Below are 19440 nucleotides of genomic sequence, written 5' to 3'. Positions count from 1 at the left end.
ATCCTGTGTCGTTTTTTTCTGTTACGTGCTAAAAGCCTAAAGTTCTACTTTAGTTGCATGCCGGTGTCAGGGCACCGGACAAAGACAGTGAGCTTGTACATCTGCTATTTGTGGTGCGCAACACCAGCTCCCGACTAAAGTATAACGTGCGCATTAGTCTTTTTTATTTTAGTCGTATTGCTGTAGCAAAATGGCCCTGTCACTATACCGTACATCCTTTTACGAGGGCTATATCGGAGATGGTGACCTGGATTAACCTGTCCTGGCCTCGTATATACTGCGCCTCGCTCACATTACATTTCTTTCTGGTGGAGTCAGAGTGCAACGGACGGTTTTGATGTTTAAATGTGACTCATCGTGGAATAGGCTTTTAAAGGCCGTTTTGCTGACACACGTGGAAATATCGTGTTACAACAACCGAACCAGATGCAATTGTTCCTTTTTTTAGCTGTCCAGTTACCTCCAGCGCTTGTTTTAGTCTAGGTTGGCCAGGGGAACGAACACGGGCTTCTCTCCGGAGTATTCCACAGGCAGTGTGAACCTTGTCTTTATAAGAGCCATGAGTCATGACGAATGGTTTTCATTACTGCCCCCCTTTTATCATTACAGAAATGAGCTATATGGAGCATACTTTGAAATCTTTAGCACCTGTGAGGAATTTATTTATGAACGTTATACCGTGGGCTGTGGAATGAGACTGTGATGAAAGGAAGAAAAATAAATGTTTCTTTTTAACCCGTTTTGGGCGCGAACGAACCCCTTTTGGTGTTTTAAACATTGTTATAATTTAGCTATTGAAAAATAGCAGATCTACAAGCTCGTAGCGCGCCGCCGAGTGGCGCGCTAAGAGCTTGTAGGTCTGCTATTTTTGAAAAATCGTGAAAATGTGCCTCAAATTTGGAATATATATTTTCCGAACAAACGTTTTTAACTCAAATCTTTGGTTCCGGGGAGGTCCCTGGAACAACATATTTTCAGAGGGGGGGTCGGAGGCCAATTACAGATCATTTTTGGGGTCCTTGACAAGAAATATTGAGTGATATAGGCCTAGAAACATATAGGTATTTCAGAAAACTGTCAGGATTTAGAAGACATTTTTTTCAGGCCTAAATGGGTTAATGTGTTGTACACCTGAAAGTAAATTCTCCTCAATAGTGTAGGTGTTAGCTTGTACAAATGGCTAGCATCAGGGTCCCAGAGAGACTACTTTACTGGTGTGATGATGGCTCTACCAGCTTCGACTGCTGCCTTCATAATGACTTTCAACTAAAAGCTTCATGCAAATGAACACAAGAGGCCTCCGCTGATACCAGTGGGGGTTTTTTTTACAGCCCCTGTAGACCCCCAGCCCATCTTCCTGGCAGAGAGAGAAGAACGAGTGTCACATTTCTTGTAGGTGGATTAGCCGTCCAACCTCACATGGAGCTGTGCACATTACTGCCCATTAAACTGTCTGCCTCTCAATGGGGGTTTGTACCCCACGAGTCTGATTTACAACTCTTTAATACTCAGTTCCATCACTGACAGCTCCCCTAACACCCAAACTGCCCTTTTCCCCCGGAATAAAGAATGGTCAATATAGAACCGACCATCTGCCCAAAAGCCAACGGGAAAAGAAAAATCATGGCATATCCTTATCCTCATCCTTTGCATATTTTCCTTGTTCAGTTTCTATTCTTTGTCTTTGAATATGAACCCTTTTATAGACCTCTGAGGCCGATTCTACAAATGCCTTCTTAAATCCTAACGGATCTCTGAAAAAACACACGTTATATATAGCTGCTTTAAAATCTAAAATGACACAGATGCTTTCCCCCCGAAAACGAATGGGGATAATTTGTTTTGAAGTGGATGAAGCATATGTTTCCGTCACCAGAGCACCTTGAGGGGTTTGTGTGGAAATGGCTTTGTTTGTAAGTTGGAGACAAACGATGGCATTGTGATATCATCTTTAATGTCATTGCTTTTATTGCTTTACATGATGCACATTGGAGGTTTGTAGATTAGAGGCAGGAAGAGCTGAACAGAATAGCTCCCATTTAGAGGATTTTATTTAATACCGTGGCAATACAATACAAGTTCTTCCTCAGACTTCAGAAGCCAGTCACATTGCCTCATCCGATATTTACAGTTCTCACATGCTGGTTTGAACAGAACACTAATCAATTTAATTGATTATAAAAAAAATCACACACCCGTGTGAAGTGAGGGGCGCTGATATATTAAAGTCTAACTCATGTTGATTAGGTGTTGTAAAACAAACCAACACAAACGTTAAACGCCATTAACAATAAAGTGGCAATATGACGTAAACGACACATTATGTACGTTTTCCCTTAATTATCAATGCATCTACTAAACAAACGTTGAACTAAAGACAAACATTAAACCTGTGTATAGCTAAAATAATTGATAATCCGTTTGAAACAAATCGAAATGTACCTTTTCCCTCAAAAAGATTTAAAATGAGCGTTGACAAGCTGATCTACCAGCTCACCACGGATCGCGATGCGACACATGGTAAGCTCGTAGCTAATTTGTGCAAACCTGCTCTACAAACAAGTATGAAAATGTAGGACTTAAGTACTCAATGATAAAAAAAAACATTTTTTTGTATCAATTCTTTGTTATATAAAACATGTATTTGACAGAGTAATTGCTATAGTCGCAGCCCTTAAATGGCACTTCCCTAACATGTTTTCACAACCATTTCCATGTGCATTGCTGACAGTGTTGTTTTCGTTGACTAAAACTAAGACGAGAAATGTTTTCGTCGACTACCTATTTTCACTGACAAAAACAAATGGAAACTAAATGAAAACTAAAGCTAAGACTAAATATACTGACAATTTCGTCGACAAATAAAAACTAGACTAAAACGTTAGGAAGGGACTAGTGGACAAGAGATCCAGTATAAGTCATTTTACACTTGGTTGCACGTTGTGAGCTTGTAGATCGGCTATTTTCAGCAAGTGTAAAAACACTCATTACGACGACATCAAAATACATTTTAGTCGACTAAATCAACTGCAGATTTAGTCGACTAAAATCCTATGACATTTAGTCGACTAAAACTAGACTAACACTAAGACATTCCAGGTGACTAAAATAAAATGTGACTAAAACTAAATGAAGTTTCAGTCCCAAAGACTATGACTATAACTAAAATAGAAATTTGCTGCCAAAAACAACACTGGCTCCACGACGCCTCGTTCTCTGTCCAGCGTTAACGTTATACTGTCGAGTGTTTGAACAGCGAGTGAAGATCCTCACTTAGTGGAAAGTGGATCTTGGAGAGAGTCACAATAGCCCTTTTATGTGGTGGGATATTGGCCCTTCTTCCCCCTGTGTTGGCTGCAGGGTATTGGTATACCATGTGACCGAGCTATCATTCAGGTCATGTCGGTCGGCCTGTTCAGCCTTTGACCCTTTTAAAGGGGGCGACGCGTCCCTGAAAGTCCCATTCATCCTATACAGATGTCGGCGTGCATTAATATCTGACAGGGGATGTTTGACAATCTCTCATAGTCTTTTTTACTTTATTCAAAGTCAAAAGCCAACGTCCTGTTGTGCAGCTACTGTGTCTACATATAGGTTGGAAGTGGGTTTGCGCCATAGACTGTAAATAAAATAATATGGACAAAGCGTTCTCCGGGTCTGATATGGACATAAGATGAAGCCAGTCAGTCCTTGAATAGTAAATCGCCAATCTTTCTAGATCCGTTTGGGCCCAGCTGGCAATTGGCTGGCACAGACAACGAGGCGGGACTCCCCCCCCCCCCCTTCTTCTTTGTTGTTTTTTATTTTGAATCGAACGGGGGATGGCTCCCGATCATAGACTGTAACGGTAGCCACGCCCCTCAGAACATACGCGACTTTATAGTAATTATTTTAATAAATGGGACCATCATTTTCCAAAAAGAATATTATGACATGAGAAATGAGACTTTAAACTAGTGACTGGAAGCAGAAAGTATTCATGACCATGTTTATTAAGGTAATACAGTCTAGGTGAAGTTGGGCCCAAATACATGGACCTCTATGGAGATATGGGGTTTTTTGGGCCCAATGACAGCGCCACAACAGGCCATTATATGAACTTTCTTGAAGTCCCGATTTCCTTAGTGGCTTCACGAAATATCTGTCTGACTGCCCCCCCCCTGGTTTGCACAGATACACACCAACATGTATTCCCACGTGTTTGTTTACTGTATTGTAAACATGACTCGGCCTCCCTATAGGTTGAAGTTGTGTTACGTTATAGGTTACCGTGGGTCTTCTGCTTGTCTTCTCCCTTTTGAACACTACGTGGACTCAGATTAGAGGGGGGACTGGACAGTGTTTGTTATAAGAGGATAAAATACGATGTAACACAAGCTCTTGTGGTCCTCCTGGCTGCGATTTTTGATTTTGCAGGCATGGATTTGCCCGTCACATGTTGTTGGGATATAGGATTGTACTAGTATCAGTTCCGGTTTATCTTGCCCGCTAGCATAGCAGTATAACATGTATGTTGTTTTCCAAATTGTTTGCCAAATTGACAATTACTTGACTCATTTTGTTTTATTATCTTGAAATTGATCAGGTTGCTTTTTTACGGCGAGCTGCGTTTTATTTTTTTGGCATGCGTTTCCGCATGTGGATAGATGGCGGCACTTATTTGTCAGATCCAATATTGCAATGGCCCCCTTAACAAGTGACATTCATGAGATATGACCCCGGGGCGCTTGATTTTGACCAAGAGGAAGTCTGGGCTGGTATGATGAAGTCAATTCAGGTCACGTCTTTCTATCTAGTGAATTAGGGTCAAATAAATGTAGCAAGGGGGGGGGGGCAACAGGCCAACTTTCACATGTCAGTGTGTAGGTAGGACAGATCTGAAGGTTATCCCATCCTGAGTGAGAGCCCCTTTTGGTGTTTTAAACATTATGTTATGCTTTAGCTGTTGAAAAATAGCAGATCTACAAGCTCATAGCGCGGCACTCTATGAACTTGTAGGTCTGCTATTTTTTTTTAAGCGTGAAAATGTGGCACAAATCTTTGAATATATATTCTTTCAGAGAGAACGTTTTTAACTCAAATCTTTGCTTCTGGGCGGGTCTCTGCCTGGAACAACATATTTTCAGATGGGGGTCCGCGGCCAAATACAAAAGATTCTGGGGGTCCTTCACATGAAAAAGGTTGAGCACCGCTGACACAGAAACAGAAAACCTTTTAGGATTTAGAAGAATTTCGACTTCAGGCCTAAATGGATTACATTATATTCACAGTCAGATATTTCTACATGCCAACATTGCCAAGTGAAAATGTGGATTTGTTTTGTTTGCCTCGTGGTTCTGCTTTGTCCACGGCGACTTCCCATATTTGAGTCATTATCAGTGTTTTCTTCCCGTTGGTGGTGTTGTTGTCAGTCAGTCAATGCGGTCATTTATCAGTACCAGTCTACCAGACACGCTTTTGTATTGTCTGGGAGTATAGAAGGTGATGTGGCTCCATTATAACTCCAGGCCAAATGAGTCATGACTGGAGCAGATATACAGCAGCACAGAGGCCTCTTTTCATGGAAGCATTTATAATGCTGTTTTAGCGATACAGTATATTGTATACCAGGGATAGAGCAGACTCACCAGTCATAGTAAGCTATGCATATAACCTCAACTGGACAAAAAGAAAACGACCAATTCAGGTTTATAGTGCTCCCATCATTGTCAATTGTCAATTTATTTTCGTTAGCATAGACACTGGAATCAATCCCAATGTGATTGAGAAAAGGAAAAATCCTCTTATAGCACAGAGCTGCTATATAATGTTCTTTCTGGGGGCACTGACTGAATGGCCCTGCTGCCACAGAACTCTATTAGTCTATAGCACGGCCCGTCGGCCCGTCGGATATCCTCTCTCTCTCTCTGTAGGCTAACTACTCACTCTCCTTTGTCCGCTATATGCGCGGCGGCGGCGGCGGTGGTGGTGGTGGTGGTGGTGGTGGCTGGGGGTCCCTTTTGAAACATAACCCCCTCTTTCCTCCTTTACAGCGCGGGCGGGCGGCTGGGCCAGCAGCTGTAGGGTTAATGTTTAGCGTCAGTGGCAGGGGAAGCAGCACATAGAGAGGTTGGAGTTGTAGGAGGAGGGAGGGGAGTTGGGGAGGGGAGGGGAGGGGAGTGGAGGTGGGGGCTGGTCCACAGCTGTTGTAGTAGGCAGGGTCTATTCGGGTATAGGAGGAAGCCTGCCTCAGTCATTCCGCTCTGGAACAATGGGAGACATGGCAGCCTCTGCTGCAGACAGCCCAGGCACACACACACACACAACAATACACATGCCCGAGGATGGGCTTTTACTACCGCTAGCGTAGATAGAGGAAAACCGGCTTCCTTGTTGCCGCGAGAACGTGGGAGGACAGCAGCAGGCGGCGCGGACAGCTGGAAAATACAAATGTAAGGTTGTGTGGCCTATTCGTCTTTGATTTGGTTGCCTTTTTTACATTTTGGTTCTGCTCTGATGTTCTCTGGATGTGCTGGCTGGAGGACAGAGAGAGGGCTCGGCAGCCGCGGCAAGGTGAGCTGAGAGAGCACAGAATGCAGTGATTGTGTGTAAAAAAAAAAAAGAACAGAAAACGTTAAAAAATATATATATATATTGATACAGTTGTCGCAGCTGGATTTTTCCCACGGCACTGTCTCTCTCTGTCTGTCCCTTTTTACTGTCAGTATAATGATTCAAACAAAGACTTGTGATTGATGCATGTTGTGATGTGATGTTTTTGTTAGTTTGTTGATGAGCAGATGGATCGGAGTGGACATGGAGAGAGGAGGCGTTTGGAGCAGGTCGATAGGCCTGGCCTGGTCCCCACTGTCTCTCTCTCTGTGTTGTTGTATAGTCTGATGATGATCCTCATGTCATCTGTGGTGTTGTATAGCCTACATTTTTAGTGCTCTGGTTATAATCGTGTTGCTGTTTTTATCACACAGTTGGTGTTGTTATCTGCTGCTACTAACCGACATGGGGGATCAGGACAGCGATTGTTTTGGTCACCGATACTCATGTTGTCATAAATCTTTCCAATGGGATATCATGGCGGAGGGGTGGGGGGTGGGGGGGGTTCTGCTCAGTCATAGCCTAAATGTTGTTTGTTGTGGAATGGGGGGGCGGGGGGCGGGGGGCGGGGGGGGGGGGGGGGGGGGGTGGTTGGCTGCAAAGATGTCGGGGGACATTTCTAATGCATTTAATTTGGGGGGTTCGTTAAGGAGCCGGGATTTTTTTTTAGGAGGGTCCAACAAGGTATTACAGCCAACCTTCGTGTTTGATGATTACTCTCAGACATACATTGGGCACATGTCCAACCTTTTTACATCCTTTTGGGGAAGGGAGAGCTCCCCTTTCAGCCAGCCCCCTCCCCCACTAACCTCACTCCACACCGCTGCCTCCCTCCCTCCCTCCGTCCTCCTCCTCCTCATCCCCAAATATTTCTTGTGTAGGATTTGTCTCGGTGCGCGTTGCCAAACCTCAGAGAGAGGAAGCAGCATCGATGGGAGAGCCCCGCTATATAACCTGATTCTGTCTGCGTTACGGGCCCTATAGTCTGTGGCCTTTAATATTTATTTGGGATCACATCTCTCTATTATTGATTGAAATAGCGGAGCAGCAATGGTGTGTGTGTGTGTGTGTGTGTGTGTGTGTGTGTGTGTGTGTGTGTGTGTGTGTGTGTGTGTAAACTAAAGCCTGTGTTGGCCTACATTTTTGGAGGAGGAATCCTCCTTCCTTCTCACGTGTTGTTTGATACAACAACTAAATCTGAAGGATTTAGGGTTGTTGTGTCGTCGTCACATTGTTTACATCTTACACACACACACACACACACACACACACACACACACACACACACACACACACACACACACACACACACACACACACACACACACACACACACACACTGAGAACTTCGATCTGAAGCCTTGCACCCGATTTTCCAGATGGAAGAAACCCCGCTGTTTTGACGTATTCTGAAACGGCATCCATCGCCTGTCCCCAAATCCCCCAAAACGTGTGACTGACGTGATTTAAGAAGATTTTCTGAGCATTTCTGTGTTTCTGAGTTCTGTCAGCCTTTGCCCCATTTCATGAATATCATGGTCTCACTGCTCTACCCTCCCTCATGGCTGTGTCTTAACCCATTTTGGGTGGGAACCCCTTTTGGTGTTAGCATTATGTTATGCTTTAGCTATTGAAAAATAAGATCTACAAGCTCTACAAGCTCAAGCTCATAGCGCGCCAGCGCTACGAGCTTGTAGGTCTGCTATTTTTGAAAAATCGAAGAACGACTGACATAGAAACAGCTTTTTAGGATCTGATCTCAGGTCAGAAACATAGCTTTTTCAGAAAACTGTCAGCGTATAGAAGACATTTTTAGAATCTGATCTCAGGTCAGAATGTCTTAACGATCCCCAGTGACTTTGAACGTGCAGCTCAATTGAGAATGTCCTCAACATGGCACCGTCATATCAGTGCTCCAGTCTCCTGCTGCCAAAAACGGGGGAAAAAAGCAGTCTGGGGGTGAGAGTCAAATCCTTTACAGAATAGTAGGCTACATTTATGTGTTTTCCGATGATTAGCTATTCCGTTTTTGGCAAACACAGATAAACAGACGACACCAGGGCTTTGCTCGCAAGGACAAGGTGTGCATGCGAACAAGCCAGGACATCAGACAGACCTTCTCTGTCATCTGGTGATCCACCGTGGTTTATATTAAAATGACTCAGATTGAAGGGGACAGATGCTATAAACTCCTCAAAATCCCGTTTTTACTTTGAGAAGATCTTGAAGGATCAGATGCCATTTCCCCACAGAGTGCCTTTGAGATGAAGAATTAACCCATTTTCGGCGGGAACCCCTTTTGGTGTTATTAGCATTATGTTATGCTTTAGCTATTGAAAAATAGCAGATCTACAAGCTGAAGCTCATAGCTTGTACTGTAGGTCTGCTATTTTTGAAAAATCAAAGAACGACTGACACAGAAACATAGCTTTTTCAGAAAACTGTCAGGATGTAGAAGACATTTTTAGAATCTGATCTCAGGTCAAAATGGGTTAATATGAGATGAAGAGTGAGTTAACATGCGGTTGGTTTGCATTTTCGCATCACAAAGAAAAACAATTAACATAAATAGATTAGAAATATAGCTAAAAGAAGAAAAAAAAGACAAAGAAAGAAATCGAAGCTGCATATCCGAAAAGTGAGTGAGTTAAACGTATAAACTACCCACCCCCTCTGTAACTAAATTATTACTCGCTGGCTTCTGCACTTCAAATTAAACCACTCTTCTAAGAAATATTCCCTTCAGTTTTATATATACTGTATATATACAAAAATTATGTTTAAAAAGTCGCTTGGTCAACCAGGCAGATACCAGTCTTGATAAACGCGATCACGCTGACACACTTGACTTGTGAGACGCAGTGGCCCTTTGCTATCAGACAGTTGGGGGGGGGGGTTGTCTTATATGGGTTTAATATATGACTGGACGCCTTGTTGCAAACTGAACATAATTGCTGAAGAGCTTTAGTTAATAGGGAGTCCCAGATCACAGGCTCGTAGGAATGCTGAATTAACCCATTTTGTGCGGGAACCCCTTTTTGGTGTTATAGCATCACGTTATGCTTTTATAGCTATTGGAAAATAGCAGATCTACAAGCTCGTAGCTTACGAGCTTGTAGGTCTGCTATTTTTGAAAAGTCGAAGAACGACTGACAAAGAAACGTGGCTTTTCCAGAAAACTCTCAAGATGTGTTTAGACATTTTTTTTAAAATCTGATCTCAGGTCAAAATGGATTAAAAGGGGGCGGGCGGCGGGGACGACGACGACGACACAATTTATTTGACTATAGCGTGCGGGGGCTGCCGTCTGGCATGTTCTTCCCATCTTTATCAGAAGTACATACAAAAAGGGTGGGTGAGTTCTTAAATGCCGTCTGCTGAATTATTCATTCATCTTTCTTTCATTACACTTTTAGAATGACTCAGAGATGAAAAGGAAAGATGAGAGAGAGGAGGGAGAGAGAGAGAGAGAGAGAGAGAGGGATTGTGGTCTTATGGTGAGGCTGGCGTCTACACACACTATGCGCCGGCATCATCTCCCGTGGGCAATGGAGGATTCCTCCTACCTCCTCCTCTGCTCTTCGGTTTCCTGTTCCAATAGTCTGAAAGCTAGAGGAAGGCCACAGCTTCAGCAGCAGAGGTGACATTGGTCTGAGCCCCCCCCCCCCGCCCCTTATTTAAATGACAGCTTCTCAAGGTCTTTTCAGAAGTCCTGGGTGTCGCAGCAGCATTGGGGGTATATATGGAACGAGACAGTTAAATAGGATTGGCACTATAGAGATGTCAGGACAGTGTGCACATGCCCACAGTGGAGCCAGAAGAATGGGAGAAAGGAAGGATTGCTTGCTTGATTGATTGATTGATTGATTGATTGATCGGTTAACAAGATATATGTAGATTGGTTAACAAGATATGTCCTGTTTGATCCCCTTAAGCTCCTTGGTTTTGACGCTGGAACACAGAGGTGCAGGCTGACAGGAGACCAACTTCTCTTCAAGGATATTAAAGGGAGCTGACATCACAGGTGAGTGTGTGTGTGTGTGTGTGTGTGTGTGTGTGTGTGTGTGTGTGTGTGTGTGTGTGTGTGTGTGTGTGTGTGTGTGTGTGTGTGTGTGTGTGTGTGTGTGTGTGTGTGTGTGTGTGTGTGTGTGTGTGTGTGTGTGTGTGTGTGTGTGTGTGTGTGTGTGTGTGTGTGCGTGCGTGCGCGCGCGTGCGTGCGTGCGTGCATGCGTCTGTGTGCATGTGTGCATTTCTTCTCACTGTGCTAGAATCAAGCATCATTTACTTCAAGGTTCACCAATGGATTCGATTAAATTGAAAGAATAATGCAACGCAAAATCCAACTGAGAATGCCATGGCTGACTTGACAGAATCTGGGTGGAATTTAACTCTCCCCGGCTGTATGTGACATGACTGCTCACTTATACGTTCATATCTTTGTCTATTTGTCTTGATAAGACACTCCGCTTATACTGCCCACAAAAAAGTGTGTTGCATTTCAGGTGCACGCCCATGAAAGCCGATCTTGTTAGTTATTGCTGCTGGCTAGCTCCCTAAAAGAAACCACGAGCTATTTATTACCAATAGATGACACGTTAAGATTTCTGGCTGCATATTGCGTTGCAAGTTGTTTTTGTTTCCAGGTGAAGGTATTCCAAATTGTCCCCCCTAAGCACACTTTTATTTTGATACCCTGGTGTTCCTTTTACAGGCGTTTGAGGAAGAACAAAGGCACGACATGCTCTCTCTCACCCCGAGGCAACACGCAATACCCTGACAACACGCAATACGCCTTGTTTTGTTTTCTGACTGGACCTTAAAGATACCATGGTTGTGCCTCACTGCACTTTGTTTACACTTGCCGTGTGTGATTTCCTTTTTTTTCCTTCTTTTTTTTTTTACATTTCTTTAGTGGCTGTGTTTTGAGAAGGGTGGTTTTTTCGTAGACAAAACAAAGCTGGGTGTGCTGACTGACTGTGGCTATCCTAAAGCAGTGGTGGAAGAAGTACTAAATTATTTTTAAGTAAAAGTATCAATACCGCAATGTATAAGAACCCTGTATAGTAGAAGTCCTGTATTATATGAAAAAAGTAATTAAAAAAAAAAGAGTAAAAGTGCAAAAGTATTGGCATCAAAATCCTAAGTAGTCTAAAGTACTCATTGTGTAGAACGTCCCATTTCACCATAGTTCAAAATTAAGAACAAATCTTTTCAAAATAGCAGATCGAATGCATACAAGTGAGCTTGTAGATCTGTTATTTTCAAAATGCCGAAATGTATATAGGGGCTGAAGTCAGTGAAGTGGTTAGTGTACGGGAGATGCTCATATTTGGGCCATCTCCCTATTTAGGATGGGGGTATAGGAAGCTATAGCCGGAGAAGATATATACATATTCGGGAATGGACCATTGAACGTCATCCACTGATGTCATCCACTGATGCGGGGGCATTCCCACCACTATAAGACACCGTGGGCTGAGTCGTCTCGTCTGGGACGTCTGATCGTAGAAGTATACAAACAGCGACTATAGGTACAGGAGAATCCGACACCTGCTCACCTCACCAGCGCCCGCTCACTCCACCTCGACCCCAACGTTACTGGACCTTACACTCCCACCCAGTACCCTACCCCCGGTTACGTATAGACCCCTTCTCATACCAAAGCATACACAGGTTGTGCAGTCGACGCGCTGTGATTGGCCAGTCGCTGTGATTGACAAGCCTAAACCTAACCTTAACCGTAACCTCAGTAAAACTATACCTACGGTAAACCTAACCCTAACCTTAACCTCAGTAAAACTATACCTAAACCTAACCCTAACCTTAACCTCAGTAAAACTATACCTAAACCTAACCCTAACCTTAACCTCAGTAAAACTATACCTAAACCTAACCCTAACCTTAACCTCAGTAAAACTATACCTAAACCTAACCCTAACCTTAACCTCAGTAAAACTATACCTAAACCTAACCCTATAACCTTAACCTCAGTAAAACTATACCTAAACCTAACCCTAACCTTAACCTCAGTAAAACTATACCTAAACCTAACCCTAACCTTAACCTCAGTAAAACTATACCTAAACCTAACCTTAACCCCAGTAAACTTAACTGGCGTGGTTATAAACACAACCCGTGTAGGAATTAGGATGTCGCTTCTCGCCCTGAGCAGCGAATCACAGGGACTGCATTGGCAACCCAGCCGTGGACACGACGTTCACATAGATACTGCAGGGTTCAGAACCCCAACAGTTAGTGTAATAATGTAATAATAATCCAAACTGACAAAGTAACTAACTAGCGACTAAAGGTTTCATATCATTTATTGTAGTGGAGTAAAAATTACAATGTTCTCCCTCAGAGAGATGTATAGTGGGGTAGAAGTAAAAGTATTGAAAATTGTACATACTGAGATGGAAAAAAAACTCTGGTACCTAAAAATTGTACTTAAGTACACATTTTAGGTGGGTAGAAGTAAAAGTATTGAAAATTGTACATACTGAGAAAAAAAACTCTGGTACCTAAACATTTTACTTAAGTACAATACATGTACTTAGTTACTTTTCACCTCTGTCCAGAACGAAGCCCAACCCTCGCTTGTCCTCGTTTATCTGTTTGAAAATGACAGTTTTCTGTTTTCGATTTTTTTTAAATAGCAGACCTATACAAGCTCGTAGCGTGCCACTCGGTTGCGCGCTATGAGCTTGTAGATCTGCTATTTTTCAATAGCTAAAGCATAGCATAATGCTAACACCAAAAGGGGTTAACTCTGGAGCCTTATAGGTGCATTTTAAGTTAAATGAACACAACACGTCGTTGGCAGTGTGAGCTGAAAAACGCAAGGCACTCTCGACTCTCATCTAAATGCCCAGTGTTTTCCATCTAGCAACAGAGATAAAACACAGCAGACGTTCAGATGGAATAGATATGCTCGTCACGCTGCCGGCATATCCAGCATAGCATAAATAAATACGCCGCGCTTAGGTTAACCCATTCTGACCTGAGATCAGATTTAAAAAATGTCTGTTTGAAAAATGACAGTTTTCTGCTCGTATAGCGCGCCACTCGGTGGCCCGCTATGAGCTTGTAGATCTGCTATTTTTAAATAGCTAAAGCATAACGTAATGCTATAACACCAAAAATTCAAAATATACGCTGCACTCAAGAAAATAAAATGCATTGGTGGACACAGCCCCTTATACTGTGTTACTTCCTCTTCCACTTTCATCAGTTACCAGGAGTCGTCACTTGGTATTAGTTGCCATAGATAGAGGGATCATCTTTAGAGATAAAGTACAAACAATTGCAGATATCTAAGCAAATTAATCTAAATCAAGTTTTCCTTTGCGTGGCAGTGATGACTTTTGTACAAATTGACATTCATCCAGTTATGTTCTTTGAATACAGCAGCTATGATTTAAAAAATGTCGTTTGACCTTAAACATGTTTTTTTTTATTGTAGTGCCTATCTTTGTATAATAATAATAATAATAATAATAATAATAATAATAAACTTTATTTATATAGCACCTTTCATACATAAATGCAGCTCAAAAAGTGCTTTACAGAGCAGAAAAGATAATAAAAACAAAAGCAAAACAAGATGGCATTAAAACAGGCATGCAGTTAAAACAATATAGGACAATAACGCAGTGTCAAATCAGGCAAAGGCAGTGGTACAAAAATAAGAACAGATATTTTAAAAACTCAACTATAGAGTCTAGTTTGTTATATAATCATGGCATGGCATTGGTTACATTTCATTTCATATTACCACACTTTGGTATAACTTTTCTGCATCGGAACAGTGAATTGTAATTTGTTCTCCTGCTGCTTGGCATAATTCTTCTACTTGCGCTCACCTGCACAAATGTACTATTTCATCACTCCATTGAGGTGTTATGACTCACTGTACTATGAACAGGTCATGGAAGCCTTCAAGCCATGGAAACTTTGTTTCCAGTGACATGTAAATGACATGTAAATAATGATGTAAATAAATAAACACACGACACAGCCCACGTCCGTCCTGGCATCCACCCATGTACAGTATGACACAGTGATGTAAATACAGTACAGTACAGTAGGTGTTCAATGTAATGAGTCCCAGGATGCAGGGATGGTCTTTTAGCCCATTCTGACCTGAGATCAGATTCTAAAAATGTCTTCTACATCCTGACAGTTTTCCATTCTGACCTGAGATCAGATTCTAAAAATGTCTTCTACGTCAGTCGCTCTTCGATTTTTCAAAAATAGCAGACCTACAAGCTTCTACAAGCTTCTACAAGCTCGTAGCGCGCAACTCGGTGGCGCGCTACGAGCTTGTAGAACTGCTATTTTTCAATAGCTAAAGCACGATATGATGCTAACACCAAAATGGGTTATGAGTCCCACTTCAACGACGTTAGGAGTCATATTTTGCAATTTTTTACAAATTGCAGCATTTTACTCCCATTTCATTTTATATGGTTATATTATAATGTGGTTATATTCATGTAGAAGACAGAAGTTAGTTAGTTAGTTAGTTAGTTTCATTTATTGTCCACGTGTGGAAATTCATCTTCGGTCTCAAACAGTAAAAAACAAACGGTTACAACAACAGCAACGACACTTAACACAATTATTTTCACATGGCAAAAAAGTGCAGGACAACAGTGGCAGATACATTGGAAAAACAAACAAATCTAGCGAGACATGGTATCATTTAGTGCCTTAATGGCATTTGGTATGAAAGAATTTTAAAAAATGTTACGGTTAGCTCTTGGTACTTTGTACCGTCTACCAGAGGGAAGTAGTTCGAACTCCCTACAGAGTGGATGAGAGGGGTCGTTTGCTATCTTGATAGCTTTTTTACGAAGTACCTCCTTGTAGATACAGCCTAATTGTTGCTGTCTCTTCCCAATTATTTTTGAGGCTAGGTTTACTATTCGCTGCAGCTTGCTTCTTCCTTTTACATTTAAATTACCAAACCACATTGCCATGTTAAAAGTCAAGATTCCCTCTATCAGGTTTTTATAGACTGTTTCCATAATATTCTTGCTCACTCTGAAGGAGTTGAGCTTGCGTAGTAGGTGGAGGCGTTGGTTACAAGTTTTAAAAATCTGGTCAGTATTTTCACTGAAATTGAGTTTGCTGTCAATATATGTGCCTAAGTATTTAAAAGTGCCTACTACCTCCACTATTTGTCCACCAATTGTAATGGACTGCACAGGTTCCTTTTCATGAATGACAAGTTCTTTTGTTTTTGTCAAGAAAAAGAAGAAGAAGAAAGGATTATTATAACTAAAACTAGCCAAATAAACTAGAATAAAAAAACAGTACAGTAGTAGATGCAGAGGTCGTTGGTTTTATTGCGTCCCTTAACTATGAACTGCGTTTTGGGATGCAAAATGCACCCTATTTTAATCTCTGATGACATAAGGGTGAAATGGCTGGCTTGTGGATATGTGTACGATAAACACTTCCTTAATCCATGTGAGGGTGTTACAGCAGCACAGGATGGAGTATATATACAGTATATATAGAAATAAAAAGGGCAAAGTCAACAGTAAATATAGTAGGTATAAGTAGGCAATATATTAATAAATAATACTAGACAATGTCACCATACGGCCATACAACAACCATACGATAAATGCACAGATACCAATAAAGAAATACATATAGAAAGACTCTTTACACCTACACTATACAGTGCTTACTTACAAGTAAACACACACACACACACACACACACACACACAGCACACTTTACTCACTCGTAAGCAATATGGGCAATTATTACAACCTATATAACAAACCTTGCCAATGTTGATATATTCTAATCTCTATAGGAGCCCGAGCCAGAGACATACACATACCTATTCCACCATATTTGAAGGCTTCAAGACAAACAGACAATAAGATGAGAACAGGCAAGCTGTCACACCTGAAGTGTATTCGACCAATCAACCAAAGTGACGTTCACGACAATAGTAGTTTCAAACATATTTTTGAATGTCCATTTCTGCTGAACAGCGACCTCGATAAGGGCTTCCAACTAATCTGCTCAGTTTTAGAGCGTCTGAAACGTCTGTTAAGGCAAGAAGCATTTTAAAATTGTGGGAGTCTGTCATGAGAGACTATCTTTAACCCATTTTGGGGCGGGAACCCTTTTTGGTGTTTTAAGCATTGTGTTATGCTTTAGCTATTGAAAAAATAGTAGATCTACAAGCTCATAGAGTGGCGTGCTAAGAGCTTGTAGGTCTGCTATTTTTTTAAATCGAAGAGCGACTGACATAGAAGATTTTTTTAGAATCTGATCTCAGGTCAGATATGGAAAACTGTCAGGATGTAGAAGACATTTTTAGAATCTGATCTCAGGTCAGAATGGGTTAAATGGACATAGCACAGATCCCGCCTCCTACACAGGGACACCCCTGCGCTGCTCTCTCAGTGACAAATAAAAATGTCCATAGGGATATTTTATCTTTCCAGGGTATGGGGTGATAAAATATCCTCCTGACCGCTGGGGCCATACCACAGTGCAATCTGCCCAGCAGCAGCAGCAGCCGTGGCAGCAACATTAACTGGTTTTGCATTCCCCTCGTGGCTCTCCTCTCCTCTCTATCGGGCAGTTTGCAGCTACTATGTCTGCCAGGAGGGCCCCGTGTAAGGCACTGCCTGGCACTGCGGACGTGTGGAACCCACTGGGACAGACACACTGAGCCTCTCTCCTCCTCCTCCTCCTCCTCCCTTTCAATGGGCCTCTGTGTGTGCAGAGAGCATGAGGCCTGGTGGTCACAGGCACCCTAAAAAACCACCGTCGTCACAATGCTATGCGGCGTACAAAGCAGCCGGCATCTCTCTCTCTCTCTGTCTCTCTTTCTGTCTCTCTCTTTGTCTCTCTCCCTCTTTCTGCCCCCACCTTTTTGTAGCCAAAAATATGTTGGGTCAGTCATCAATAGGGCTTGAATCAGCTGGTGTATACCCTTTGATGCTTAATTATCCCATTTAGGCCTGACGTAAAAAAAAAAAAAAAAAAAAAGGTCTTCTGAAAGAATATATACCGGTATTCAAAGATTTTGTGCCGCATTTTCGCGGGTTTTTCCAAAAATAGCAGACCTACTTGTAGATCTGCTATTTTTCCAATAGCTAAAGTATATATATAGTTCCCGTTCAGAATGGGTTATTATTACTTGCGGCAAGCAGAACGCGCAAGTACTGTGATCGGCTGGGTATGTATGTCGGTGTTGTCCACCGTATGTCGGTGTTTTGTTGTCCACCGGCCAATAAGGGACCACCATTCTTGATGACGTAACTAGGGTATACGTTTGGTGACCGGCTGGGTATGTATGTATGTATGTATTAGTATGTCGGGGGAAAGAATGGTGGTCCCTTATTGGCTAAGTTTCAAGGTTGGTATATAATGGTCAATAACGGGTCTAAAAGGATTTAGAACGGCAGTTGTATTAATGGACATTAGTTAGTAGCAGCTGTGCTTGTGTCGGCAACCTCGTCGGAGCAAGTCGGCACCTCGTCAGAGTGCAGATCTACAAGCTCGTATAGCGCGCCACCGAGTGGCACGCTATATACGAGCTTGTATAGGTCTGCTATTTTTGAAATCTCGTGCAAAATGAGGCACAAATCTTTGAATATACTGTATATAATCTTTCAGAGCGAACGTTTTTTCCAGGCCTAAATGGGCCAGTTGTGTTTTGTGACTGGGGAGTCTGGGGTACGATAGGGGCTTTACACTACATCAACCAGTTACTATCTATCTTAGATGTGTAAAGGCCTGTCGGATCCACGAGCAATAATGCTCAAAGGTGGCCATTTCTGTTTTAGTTTTTCTTTAGGAGAACACGTGGAAAGAGAACCCCACAGCAAGCTGCAATGTGGCGGTGTTGTAGTTCCAGTGTTATATTTAGAAGAACTTCTGTTGTCTTTGGTATATACACACTGTAATTTCCATTTGAATGGTCATAGGCAGCATGCACATGCAATGCGCGGGCACGCACGCACGCACACACACACACACACACACACACACACGTCGAAGCTCCTGCCCGGAGCTCCAATGTGCATTAGAGGAGGAGAATATAGCTGGTATTTATAAAACACTCGATAACTGCTGCTGTGTCCCAAGGTTAAACGGTGGAGAGGCTAATATCCGCTTCCGTTCTCAGATGGAACCTCCATTCATTGATCAGACCTCCATTATCCCATTTTGGACGGGAACCCCTCCTTTTGGTGTTAGCGTCAGCATGGTGTCAGCATGTTATATGCTTTAGCTATTGAAAAATGTCAGATCTACAAGCTCATATAGCGCGCCACCAAGTGGCGCGCGCTACGAGCTTGTAGGTCTGATATTTTTTGAAAAATCGAAGAACGACTGACACGGAAACATAGTTTTTTTCAGAAAACTGTCAGGATGTATAGAAGACTTTTTTTAAATAATCTGATCTCAGGTCAAAATGGGTTATACGTGCAGATTGGCGCTGTTGTTTGGTCAATTACTTGCTCAATAAGTGGCCTACAGCTTGGAGACTAGTGCTTCTTAAGTTCTTTGCCAGGGTGGGGATGTGGGTTGGATGATGGATCGTGCCAATATTTCTCAATAATCTTCCTGTAAGCCTAAAGTCCCAAATAAAATACCCCGGGCCGTAGTTACATAATGACCTTGTGTTCTGTGAAGTAGCTGGAAACCACTGCACGCTATTGTACTGTATGTGTGTGTGTGTGTGTGTGTGTGTGTGTGTGTGTGTGTGTGTGTCTGTGTGTGTGTGTGTGTGTGTGTGTGCGTGTGCATTAGGTTTCATGTGCCTGGCATTGTGCATATTGAAAGCGTCACCACACCAACAATCTGTAC

At 42.4% G+C, this 19440-nt stretch overlaps 1 protein-coding gene across 5 annotated transcripts in view; it reads left to right on the top strand.

Annotated features, from left to right (window-relative positions):
- Positions 1-19440, top strand: part of nckap5l (NCK-associated protein 5-like) — a 54232-nt gene that overhangs the window by 10735 nt on the left and 24057 nt on the right. For 3 of the 5 annotated variants that reach the window (XR_013963998.1, XM_080762745.1, XM_080762747.1), the window contains one exon: positions 10527-10615. The gene's annotated coding sequence lies outside the window, so the exon portion shown is untranslated. Of the gene's footprint in view, positions 1-6258; positions 6553-10526; positions 10616-19440 lie in introns of those variants that run through there. The other 2 variants (XM_080762748.1, XM_080762746.1) reach the window with 2 other exon arrangements.

The sequence above is a fragment of the Protomyctophum bolini genome (assembly GCF_963924005.1).
Source record: "Protomyctophum bolini genome assembly, chromosome: 5".
NCBI lineage: Eukaryota > Metazoa > Chordata > Actinopteri > Myctophiformes > Myctophidae > Protomyctophum > Protomyctophum bolini.
The sequence above is the reverse complement of the archived record's forward strand: the minus strand, read 5'-3'. Positions and strand labels throughout refer to the sequence as shown.